Source organism: Haliotis cracherodii, unplaced genomic scaffold, assembly GCF_022045235.1.
Source record: "Haliotis cracherodii isolate W230 unplaced genomic scaffold, xgHalCrac1.p SCAF_15, whole genome shotgun sequence".
Lineage (NCBI taxonomy): Eukaryota > Metazoa > Mollusca > Gastropoda > Lepetellida > Haliotidae > Haliotis > Haliotis cracherodii.
In genome coordinates this window covers 10072009-10085564 of record NW_027266270.1, presented here as the reverse complement: position 1 = coordinate 10085564, position 13556 = coordinate 10072009, and the positions used below count along the sequence as shown (strand labels likewise).

The window sequence follows — 13556 nt, the reverse complement described above, 5'->3', positions numbered from 1 at the left end:
GGTGCAGTGGTCGTTCAGATAACGTATGAGTCTGGGATATTATATGACACCTCGCTTGGTTGACACTCATTTCAGTATCATCCAGCAGCACATAACTACCAACGAAATCAACAGTAACATTGAAATTATGTCCAATATCCTTGGTTCGTTTAAGGAAACTGTGAAATGCCTTGTTTTCATCATGACATGCTTCACAAGAGGATCATCAGACCAATAAATATGTGCAAAAGTGCACAAAACAATCCTATCATAAAGAGCCTCCACCATTAATCAAACCACTCCCTCCCATTATAATTGGCAAATATAAGCGATTGAGGGAACACCGCGGGTGGTGCGATCTGTTGTCTGACGTGATGATTCTTCATGTGAGGGGTCGCTATATGGCTGAAATAATGCCGATGCATTAAAATTTTAACTCATTTATATGTCTAAGGGTGTCAATATCCTGAATTTCTTGTTTCGTCCAATCAACAGCACCAAACGAATACGAATAGACGGGTAATATTATGATGATTATTATTATCTAATTGTTCAATAATAGCCAAGTAGCCAATTCCATTCCATTTATTTACCCACTTAAAGTAGAAATAAAAGAGGCAAGTGAATCCGCCTAATCTATTTTGTATTTAGATCTGTACATGAAGAGTGAGAGTCACAAAGAACTATCCACACACCACAAATTCTAAATCAGTGACCAAAATTATGTCTGACGCAATTTCCTCTTTTTACTCCGTGCTCAAGGGACACAACTCTGCACAGCGTACTGCGGCGCCTTAGACGACTGGTCCATCCGTGCCCCCGATTATATTTGAGAGTAAGGTGACAATTCAAGGTGATTCTTAAAATGCAAACATGAAATCTCCAAACTTAACATACCTTGCTTGGACATCTTAGATCTTTATTCAAAGCAAGGCCCTGTTAAAGAAAACTGTCGTTGTGCTGAGACCGAACTGTATGTGATCATGAACTATATGTAACACTGAAGGTTGCTATATGGAGCAGGAAGGCCTGGTGGCTGCCCTTACTGTCAGTGTCCTGGAATTACTCACGGAGAAGAGTGTCCACTGTGTCGGCTGCAATGGTTAGTTTGAGCTTCCTCTTAATTCAGGGGAGATCACCCATCAGTACCCGTAAACACATCAGATCGGGATAATAATGTCAGTGTAATTTCGTCAATCGATCAAGTTCATAGGCAGGAATTATGATTGGATTATTTGAAAGTTTGTATACATACACCAATACACAGGGGGCTTTACCTCGAAGATTTACCCATTATACAAGGCGTTGATTTGAGATTGACATATGTATGTTCATTGCTCGTTTATGGTTTCTCTTGTGTCAAGGGGGATTATGTTCAGTGAAGTATATTCTGTTTTGGGAGAAATTATATAAAAATGAATTTCTTCATTCAAAATAGGGCATTTCATTAATCGCATTACTCTGCATCCCTCTCATTGTTATTTCAGCTCAACGTCAAGGACATCAACGCACATCTTCTGCACCATTCTGCTACTACCTAGTGTTTACTTCCACCTTACACACAGACACTCTGTCCTGATCTCAACTTTAACATACAGTTGTCATCCATCTGCAATAAAAATCAAATATCCCAAGATTTTACTTACTTATAATATTCACGCTGAATGGATGATCAACAGCCGTAAGAATATACGTATCAGGATACGTATCACCTGTATGTTGTTTTGTGTGTGAATGTAAACTGTTCATTGATCATGATATTGTCCAACTCTTTGTTAAAATTATTTGATAATTTATTTGACACATACGAAATCTGTTGTATTTATCCTTAAAACCAGCTTCCTAATTATGGTTAATATTGTGAAATAAATGTTCGTTTACAAATTAGATATTCATTTACCACATTAGTTAAATGAAGACATATGCATTATTTGTCTACTCAGGGCTGATGTTTCTGCTAGTGGACAGAAATCATTATTGATTATTTATGATCCATTCATGTAATGTTCACTGCTCTCTCGCCTTTTACGCCCATTGAAATCTGTTTCTGGCAACAATCGAAACAAATTATTCTCTGGGGTAGACGTTGCATATTCACTATTCTTGCATACTGTGTATCCGAATTCCAAATTTATCTTGTTTATGATTGGCATGTCTGCATCATCAACACGCCCAAAGTCATTCACCATCGATGAGTATCGTGACCCACGACCTCAACCTCTTCTTCACAACCAACGTCACGTGGCATTAGCTGATCTCCTACTGTACGCCCATGCTTAATGATGTCATCTGAATGTCATACAGTATTTAGATACATATACCCTAAAATTAATGATGGGAGACAGACAGGCCGACAGTTGGGTGGTTAATTTTACTATCACCCTGTATAAATACAGAAATAAGTAGCATAAAAATCATAACATATAAATATACAAGCAACTCCTTCCGGAGTTATGAGAGACTATGTAAAAATATAATGCATTCTAACAGAACTCTGTACATGTGTTTAAAATTATCCTAAATGTGAATATATTGTAATGTAAGTATATAATAATATATATATTGCGCTATTTTGTCCAGGTACGTGGAAATAGGCATAATTGTGTTAGCTTACCTAACAGAAGTCACACAACTAGTTTTAGTTATCTTTCACCTTCCACTGCAATACCTAATTCATTCAGTGCTGAATACTTGGTATCCTTTGCATTTAAAGTGACAGTAGCAACTATACCCCCACATAATTCAGAGATATGTCTTCATTGTCCAATATGTAGGATGTACTTTGAAGTGTGGTAGACAATTTTGGTAAACTTTCATCTGTCAGTGATGGATAACACAATAATAGTTCAAAGTGCATATGTTAGTGATGAGAAACACAAGCAAGGTTCACAGGGCAGTGATGGCCAATGCCTGCATAATCTCTGTGCAATATCTACTTTGAGTGAACCATATTTCTTCATTCCCTACGTCTATAGGAGATTATGTTTGCGTGAGTGAGTTGGGTTTAACGTCGCTTTTAACAACATTCCAGTTATATCAGGGCGTGTCAGCTTAATGTGGGAGGAAAGTCCGAAGTGATCACGTTAACCACTTCGAGAAACCGACGAGCACGGGTATGGTGCTGACAAACCTAGAAACATAATCGTGGCGAACCGGGATTCGAACCCACAAACATAGATTTCTGGCGTGCACAAGGGACGAACTGCAGCGCCTTAGACCACTGTTCATCCGTGCCCCCATTATGTTTGTGAGTAAGGTGACAAGGGGATTCTTAAAATGTGAACATGAAATCCCCAAACTTAACATACATTGTTTGGACATCTTGGATTTTTATTTCAGGCTAGTCCCTGTTAAAGGAAAGTGTCGTTGTGCTGAGACCGAACTGCATGTGAACTATACTAACATTGAAGGTTGGAGCAGAGGCCTTGTGGCTGCCCTTACTGGAATTACTCATGGAGAAGATCTAGAGTATCCACTGTGTCGGTTGCGATGGTTTACTTAGTTTGAGCTTCCTCTTAATTCAGTGGAGATCACCCACCAGTACCCGTCACACCAACACATCAGATCAGGAAAATAATGTCAGTACAATTTCGTTAATCGATGAAGTTAATCGTATGATTATTTCACTGATTTCTTTCAAATAGGCAGAAATTATTAATCGATTATTTGAAAGTTATTACTTAGGTGAATGTTTTATTAACGAAAACTTTTATATAATGCTAATTTGTATGGATAATTTTAGTACACAGGGCTCCACCGTAGGATAGTCACATGCGAATATGTACAGTTAGCTACACGGATTTTGTCAAAATATTAGATACCTACACAACGTGACATTATACATTCATGCAATACAGATGATTTAAAAAAAGAGAAGTTGTTGATTTGTTTGTTGATTGCAGAGTAGCCTCGGGGATATTGATTTGAACCCTCCTTATTAAATATGGTAACTTGACCCGGCCACATTTGTGGTCATCTTGAGTGATCTTTCCACTTCATAAAAAGTAGAGGATACTCCGAAATAAGTTACAATTGCCAGCATTACAAGATGTATTAGCGTCTAGTAATAGTTGTATGATACTTTGAACGTATTGAGAACAAAATAACAACCAGTAGTGACGTATGCCAGTAGATGTCATGACCGTCAACGATCTAGAAGGACGATAAGATTGGAAACGGTACTCTAAGGACCTGCTCACATACTTGACAAGGGATACCGATAGGGCAGGACATGGTGACACATATCATGGGAGTTACCTAACAGGCGGGACATGGTCACACACATGACGGGTGCTACCGATCGGGGAGGACATCGTCACACACATGATCGGTGATATCGAATAACAGTACATGGTCACACAGATGACGGTTGCTACCGATAGGGCGGGACATGGTCACACATATGATGTGTGATATCGATAGGACAGGACATGGTCACAACCCTGATAGCTGCTTCTGATTGGGCAGGACATGGTCACAACCATGATGGGTGCTTCTGATTGGGCAGTACATGGTCACAACCATGATGGGTAACTCCGATTGGGCAGGACATGCTCACACCCGTGACGGGTGCTACAGATTTGGGAGGACATGGTCACACACATGACGGGTGATTCCGATAGGTCAGGACATGGTCATGCACATGACGGGTGCTTCCGATAGGTCAGGACACGGTCACACAAATGACGGATGCTACAGATTGGGGAGGACATGGTCACACACAAAAAGGGTGATTCCGATAGGTCAGGACATAGTCACGCACATGACGGGTGCTTCCGATAGGTCAGGACACGGTCACACACATGATGGGTGCTACAGATTGGGGAGGACATGGTCACACACATGACGGGTGATTCCGATAGGTCAGGACACGGTCACACAAATGACGGGTGCTACAGATTGGGGAGGACATGGTCACACACATGACGGGTGATTCCGATAGGTCAGGACATAGTCACGCACATGACGGGTGCTTCCGATAGGTCAGGACACGGTCACACACATGACGGGTGCTACAGATTGGGGAGGACATGGTCACACACATGACGGGTGCTTCCGATAGGTCAGGACATAGTCACGCACATGACGGGTGCTACAGATTGGGCAGGACATGGTCATACCCATGACGGGTGCTTCCGATAGGGCGGGACATGATCTCACAGATGACGGGTGCTTCCGATAGGGCACGGCATGGTAACAGCCATGACATGTGTTTCCGATAGAGCAGCACATGCTCACACACATGACGGGTGTTTCCGATAGGGAAGGACATGCTCACACACATGACGGGTGTTTCCGATAGGGCAGGACATGCTCACACACATGGTGGGTGTTTCCGATAGGGCAGGACATGGTAACAGCCATGACGGGTGCTACCGATTGGGCAGGACATGCAGCAAGTGCTGGGATAGAGAACAACATACTTTAGGTACAGGCAACGCACAATATTTGCGGGCCAATAATATTCCTCTTTCAAAGTGTAGAAGTTATACCAATATCGTACCTAATCAAACAAACAAAAAGTAGTGATTCATCGATATTTACCAGTATTCCGATTAACCTTTTAACGAAACCACATACTGCTAATCTTGGACTAGTTTACTTATAAAGTAAAGGATGGTTGGGTTTGTCAATGATTGTGTCATTGGTTCTTCTCCCGTTCTAACCTAAGCCTTGTTTTCAGGGGCTTGTTCAAACTGTGCTTTTTTCCATCTTGCCCTTGACACAGCACCACTTTGGAAGTCAGACAGCATGTTGGACTTGGACAGATTTTGGGATAAATAATTCGATAGTGAAGGTTAATTATATAAAATTACGAGCTGATATTTATGAATGCATTTGTATAATAATATAACTAATGTTTTCTGAGTTATGTGTAATGTTATTTCAGTATCTTTAAAATGCTTATCAATGGTACTGTGATCGTGTTGCCATATTGCTAAGTTTGTTATGAAATAAGGCTCAGTAAACATTATATATGCTTCTCATCATTTTTCTATATTTCTGTGATTGAATGTTTGAGGGAATGTGTAGATTCTTATAATTGTGTAAATAAAGGATTTGTATGCAATGTCAAACATTGTAGGTGAGGTGAAATGGGGTTTAACGTCGCGTCCAAGATTATTGCACTTATATAGCGACGTCCAATACGTGTGTGTGTTTGTGTGGCTGCTTGTACTAGTCCGGACTGATGCCGATTTATAGTGCTAGCTCACTGAGATACCATGCCGCAGTTTAACATGAATACCCAACTCAGACACAGTATACTGACTCCGAGCCGACCAGTCCTTGTTTTAGCCCCTTGATGCCGATCGCGAGCGCCAGACAGGGTTACAACAAGTACCATCTTTTAACGTCTTTTGGTATGACGCGGTCGGGGATCGAACCCCGGACCTTCCGCTCTCCGGGCGGACGTCAAACATTGTAAATAGTGTGTAGTTTATATAGATTCAGTAACAATTTCTACAATGCATGCTTCAAACGTATCATACATCGTATATTAAATCATCATAGATTGATTGTCTGTGTTGCAGTGTGCTGATAGCTGCCACGCAAACGATAGAGAGTGAGTTGGATTTAACGCTGCTTTTAACATTATTCCAGTTATATTCACGGCATGTCAGCTTAATCTAGAAGGAAAGACCGAAGTGATGCAGGTCTTAGACGTTTACCACTTCGGCGAAACCCACGAGCACGGGTATGGTGCTGACAAACCTAGAAACATAATAGGGGCAAATCGGGATTCGAACCCACAATCATAGGTTTTTGGCGTGCCTAAGGGACGCAACAAATTATGCACAGGAAGTCATGTCGTGGTGAAGCCCCTTTGAGAGGGCCCCTAATGGACAACCTTGGCCTTGTAAGTGTCACTTACTCTTTTACGTACAAAAACTAATTGAATCGAATATTCCAGCTGTGTCGAAAATGCACCAATATGCACCGGCATTCAGATTAACTTTTAAATGAACAAAATACTACTTAGTCTGTTCAAGAAAATGTAATACGTCGTAAAGATCTTAAAAACATGTAGTCTCCACTTTCGTTTGTGATTATTATGGCTGAATAAAATGTTGAGCACCCCCTGAAAATTATGAACAGTGCATAGCTAAAATCTGAATGTCTGATACGCAAAGCCTGTGCATGTTTTTCGTCCAAGAAAACCACTCACTTGTTAAACATTATCTGTGCGCAAACGGTAGTGAAAAATATGCATGATTAATGTAGTATTCTACCATGACCACGTGAAATACTCGATTTGATTAGACATTATCATTTTAACTTGAAAAATGCGTCTGATTTTATGACTGCTTCACTGTGCACTTATACAATACTGCAACGCGTTCGGGTTCAAATGAAATTTAGAGGCTATGAATTCGTCCTAATATTAATCTAAATTTCAAACACAGTACGTTTATCTCCTAAATGTTCTGAAGTTGTTCGTCGTAGCTCGGTCACCTCCATTGGGTTATAAGCTGACTGACACACAAACATCGGTAAACGGCCGTCCAAGGTCTGGCGACCTCGTGAGACATCAGCACGCGAAGATCGCGACCCGCTCCGCTTGGTGAGGCGAAAACCATTTGGCGCAAATAACTTTCTGAAGAAGAACTGTGTGTCCCAGAGACAAATGTCATCACGGACAATGAGAAATCATTCAAATGCGCAGGTTTGAGGTCAAGGAGGGTGATCAAGCGTCCAATGCTGTCGGATCGCCACGGCATGGCCGAGACAGTTTGGTATGGTGTCATTGGTATGAATAGATAGAAATATCAAACAATTCTCGTTCGGTACAAACTAAGGAATCGTGTAAGGTGAAATTATCAGATGCATTGAAGAAGAAAGGTTTTGATATATTTATGGAATAACCCATGAGGTACGAGTGTTTACGGAAAATATGTCACGAGTGAAATTAATGTTGTAAGTTCCGAGCTTCAGCGAGTAACAAAATAGTACTTTTACGAGTGACTTATTTTCCGTAATCACGCGTACCAAGTGGGGTATTCTATTTATTACCCATTCGGGGGTACGGCTGAGAAAATTACTATCGCTGATCAAGAATCAGCTGTTTTGTATCAATCCGCATATGCAACATTACTGTCACCCCAACCGCGTTTCGCAGTTAACATGTTGTTCCGCATGAAAAATAGTACTGGCAACACAACGTTAAAGATCACATTGTCAGTTAAGTTTATGTTTGATTTGCATAGTGTACACTGAGTAGATCACACTGTTGAAAGCGGGCAAGGTTGCTAATCAAGGCTTGTTGTTATTAGCAAGATTTTGTCATTGAGACAGCCGCCGTTTCGTCGCGTCGCTCAGAGAAGAGGGTATAGAAGACGCAAAACCTGTATCAGATATGAGACAGCTGAATCTGGAACGACAACAGAACTGGTGTTGCGAGTTTATTCCGGACAACAAGTTCTATAGACTACTCAGAGTCAATCAATGAGTATTTGTCTCTCTGGGACCGGTAGATGACTATCGAAAGTGGAGTGACTCGAATCATTCTTTTTTTAGGGCTGTGGTTCATCAACCTTTTTGTCTGTGGACCGTCCAGCCCTGGGTGGCATGGTCTTCACGAGGGAGCCCAGTTTGTTTCTGCCAACAAGTTGGCGTTTAAACCACGTTTTTCCTAATTTTAACCCAAACAGTGTGTAAGGTACAAGACAAAATGGACTGTCATTGCAAAAGACCAGCGGGCGAACATCCCACACATTCGTCCCCAGGTTGAGCTCAGCCTTTGGGTGTCGTGTCATGGGATTGATCACCCGGTCATGTTTTTGACTGACGTTCCAAATACTGTAAATAGTCCTTATCATCGTCATCAGTGTTGAGTCCAAAGTAGACTGTAGACTTTTCTGTTCCACCACAGTATCTGCAGACTTAGTACCAAGCTGGCCGCATTCACTGAGCTTATTCAGTTCAATGTCGGACACAGGATCAGATCGCTGAGGTAAGTTTCCTTTGCCTTGCTTTTTTATGATTTTTGTTTTGATTTCAAAACCCCCCTCAGTTTAGCAAAGTGCATAGATTCCATAAGCAGATGTTTGTAATCTTTTCGCTTGAGGTCAAGCTCTATGCTACCCTTGATCCCCTTCAAAGTAGACGGTTTGTATTCTGAACCATCTGATTTGCGTGGCGAAATAAAACTTTTACAGAGAATAATGTTAAGTTTACCGGGCTAATGTCTTCAACCTTTCTTGTGTCATGTATTCCTGTATAGATTTGTGCACTAAATTCATATCAAGATTAATCTTGTTCATTGTGTTTTCATGATCATTGGCAGTTATTATTGGCAACTTATTGATGTCATCATCGTTCACAAAGGCAAACCTGTCAGCATTAAGTCTGGTGTTTGAATTCGGGGTTTCGAAAAGGTTCTTTAGCATAGACACTGCAAACCCGGACTTGGTGGTGTTGATCTTGGCGCACAAGAAACAGTTTCTCGCAAAACTCGCAATCGGAATCTTGGAACTTCAATCTGGCCATATGCAGTTTTGACAACAAAGACATTAAATGTGTTCAGAGGTAGAGTTATGTGCATAACTCTTACTGTCAAATCTCCGTCCACTTTAACGAGGTCATTTACTTTGACAGGTGTCAAATGGTCCGCCATGTTTGTTTACAACATGTGGAATCAAGTCGTTGATATGAAACTATCTTCTTGGCTTAAAAATCTCGAATCAGTGAGATTGTTGCAAGTGAAACATATTAATGAATGCACTTGATTTGTGAATCAATGAGAAACAAATAGTTCCGTCGTCCAATGCATGTTGTTTCACTGACCAATCAGCTTCGAGAATCACTAATTGCACACTGTGCAAATATCAGGACTCTGCATAATAATTCGCGTTCTTGCCTATGTTGGGCTCTTGTGGCTACTCACCTATGGTGGCGCATTTCGCTGTGCAGAGTTACGTCCCTTAGGCGTGCCATAAACCAATGGTCGAGGGTTCGAATTCCGGTTCGCCTTCATTATATTTCTAGGTTTGTTATCACCATAACCGTGCTCGGTGGTTTCACCAAAGTATCAAACTTCTACGAAGTTCATAAGTTAACCCTTTTCACCTGACACGCCATAAAAAAGGTTAAATATTGTTCAACGGGGTGTCAAAGCAACGCACTCAATAATAGATTGATAATGTCTCTAAGACGTGGAAATCAGTCATACAAACGTAACTGTAAATGAGATAGGTCTAATGCAGAAAACTAAAAAAATACAAGAGCACAGTTTGCCGCAACAAAAGTTGTAAACAGCTATCGTTAGTGAGTGACGACGGCAGATCTCGTGTTATTGAGCCAATTCCGTTTCTTATCATGTGACAGGGATCGTGCATGAATACCCTCACGACATGTGGTGTTCGTGAACAATTAAGCGTATCCTGATCCACTGGTTACACCTGTCACATACATACGCAAAGGCAAGTCAATTCTGCATCTGAAAACAACATGGGAACTGTTGGCATTGCTATTTGCATTAGAATAACAGATGAAGACGTAACACGATAAAGGACAGCTGATATAATTCCCATAGAGTAAGATATATTATTTGTATTGCGCGCACGTGTGTTTAGATAAATAGATAGACTTGTCACGCCCATTGTGTCATACAATAATGTCTCTCAGACGTGAAAACAATCATACAAACGTAACTGAAAATAAGATAAGGTATAATACAGAAAACGAAAAAAAAATAACTACAAGAGCACAGTTTGCCACAACAAAAGTTGTAAACAGTTATCGTTAGGGAGTGACGACGGGAGGTCTCGTGCTATTGCGCCACTGCTGTTTCTTTTCATGTGACAGGAATTCGTGTATGAATACCCCCAACGCGTGGCGTTTTGATTTCATTGTGCTGTCCACAACATCCTGTAACATGTGTACGTGCCCTTTAGGTTGGTTAATACATGTACTAATAAAGGTAATACATGTACTAATGTTAGGCAGATGTTGGATTACACAGTATACTGTATTTATGAAAAGGCCCTTAAAAAATAAACTTAAACGCAACATGTTTATACACAATGTGTACATTATACATTTTAAATACATGCATATATATATATATATATATATGTGACGTCAGACGGTGAGTGTACGAGGAATGACGTAATACATTGTGCACCTTGGCATTCAGTCATCATATACACGGCGGTACAAGCCGATTTAACTCGGAATGTCTTACAAGTTGCACCGCCATCTGGCGTTCTTTATTGTCAACGTCCTTTCGTGCTCACTGACGTTCTTTATTGAAAACGTCCTTTCGTGCTCACTGACGTTCTTTCGTAACATTTGACTGTTAATAATGCGTACTTTTGACATTTATTTCAACTTTGTATGTTTAACCGGCGTCTGTTTGTGTTGTATTTTGACCCTTAGTAGTAACATTTAGTTCTTTATTCGTAATATTTGACCTTAATTGCGTACTTTTGTCCTCTTTTCAACTTTGTATTTTTTGACCGAATGGCCGCCCATACACCTGATAGTTAAAAGAACTGTGCATATATAAGCGAGTGAGTTAGTATGGTTTTTCGCCCGTTTAGCTATATTCCAACAATCAGTGATGATTGTTGAGTGATGCGTGATGCGTGGCGCGTGGTGCGTGGTGCGTGGTGCGTGGTGCATGGTGCGTGGTGCGTGTATGGTGCACCAGAAATGGCCTCACAGATCCAACTTTGAGAATCTAACCCTGGCCTTTTCTGGGACGATTGAATGTTTAAACACTTGGCTTTCTTGGGCTTTAAGGTGACAGACACTGGACCATTATCTTTGTTGAATTACACTGCAGTGATTTTGGCATAGAGTTACTTCGGGAGGATACGAGCTATCCTACCGCCCCTACAACATGTATCAGAGGAGTCAACAAAATCTATAGGCGGTAGTCGCAGTAGAACAGTAGAATACACATTTGACTGTTGGACAATAACAAGTGTAAACGCCTTGGGCTAGATGACACTAGTAATATTGAACTGACTCGAATTGACAATCGGGTTAGACTTTGAGTGAGTGAGTGAGTATGGTTTTACTCCGCGCGCTTTCAGCAATATTCCAGCAACATCACGGCGGGGGACACCAGAAATGGGCTTCACACTTTGCACCCGTGTCGGGAATCGAACCCGGGTCTTCGGCGTGACGAGCGAACGCTTTAACCACTAGGCTACCCGATCGCCCCGGTTAAACATTGACTTACATAGTGTGTTGAATCAGGTTTTGTCCGCAGAGAGAACACTTTCATTCATGCATGGTCCTACCTGAAATAACGTTTGTGTAACTGACAAGAAAAGCGAATATTGATTTTATTGCAGATAAAGAACTAGCATATGTACGAGCTTGTACATTCATATCAAATTGCCATTTCAACTGTGTGTGCTGGTAGGGAGAGCATTACTAAAGCAACTCTTGTGCGTGTCTCGGTTCATACGTGAAATCCTACGACGTCAGTCACCACACACTGAGGATAATGTAGAAATGTAAATGCGAACAATGTCGTTTCCGGATAAATCAGCAATTCTTTGGATATTTCTCGTTTCGATTGGCTTTTCCAATTCACAAGGTATGTTAACTTTAGTTTACTGAAGATATCAAAGGAAATCACACGCATACAGACGTGCAATATGTATGGTTGATTAAATATGATAATTCTCCAAACATACAAACGGCGTCTGCCAACTCTTACCTACTCGTTTATATTGCTTTGGCTACCAGAAAAAACTCACGAATGTTCAATCTGTATCTGGGTAATAAGCATGACACTATATGAGCTGCCGCCCTTGACTTCAACAGCTACATTTGTACATGTATTAAATATAGGTATGCCTGAACTTAAATTACATTATGCAGACGATGCAATTTGTATTGCAAAAACATGTTCAGATGGCGAATGTTCATTGGTAGAATGACAAGAAGAAATCGGAACATCGCTTGCTTCAATCACACCAAAAACAATCTTTAAAGAATAATAAATCAGGTCTATGTATTTGAATATGAACAGCTCCTTCCTATGTTATGCCCAGATACACATTACCAAGCATCACTACGCGTTGCGATCAGTCCGTTCAGCTTATTGAGCCGTTCTGGTTTAAACATCTATTTCCTTCATTTCACATATACACGTTTATTGTATTCTTTTTCAGTGTTGTTATGTAACGTGCATGGTCTTGATATTAATGACACTGTTTTGAGAGTAAATAAGAAAGCCTGTTTGTCGATCTATTACGACAAAACAGATTATTTTTGTCTATGTGGGATGATATTCGTATATACGTGATATTTAGGAAATAGATGTTAATATCATGACCATGATCATGGTATTGTAACATTAAAAAAGTAAACAATAAATAAAAAACGCAAATAGGTGCGTTTAGATTGACTATGAAATCAAACAATTCCGAAGTTAAGATAGCAAAAACTGTGATAATGAAACAATATCAGTATCATTAACAGCCTGTCGCGAAATATGTAACATAAGGAAAAGGCACCAAATGGAAGAAAAGGGCTGGGTTTCAATGCAGCATTTTTCAATAACGCGCGGGAAGCCTTGATTTATATTTGTTTGATAGACAATGCAAGTCAGCCAT

The 13556-nt window shown here is 40.6% G+C and overlaps 1 long non-coding RNA gene across 1 annotated transcript; it reads left to right on the top strand.

Moving 5' to 3' along the window:
• Positions 1-714: 714 nt before the first annotated feature.
• On the top strand, positions 715-1800 carry LOC139462265 (uncharacterized). Its single transcript, XR_011653019.1, has 3 exons — positions 715-814; positions 986-1081; positions 1467-1800. It is a non-coding gene; the product is annotated as an uncharacterized lncRNA (long non-coding RNA).
• Positions 1801-13556: the final 11756 nt, after the last annotated feature.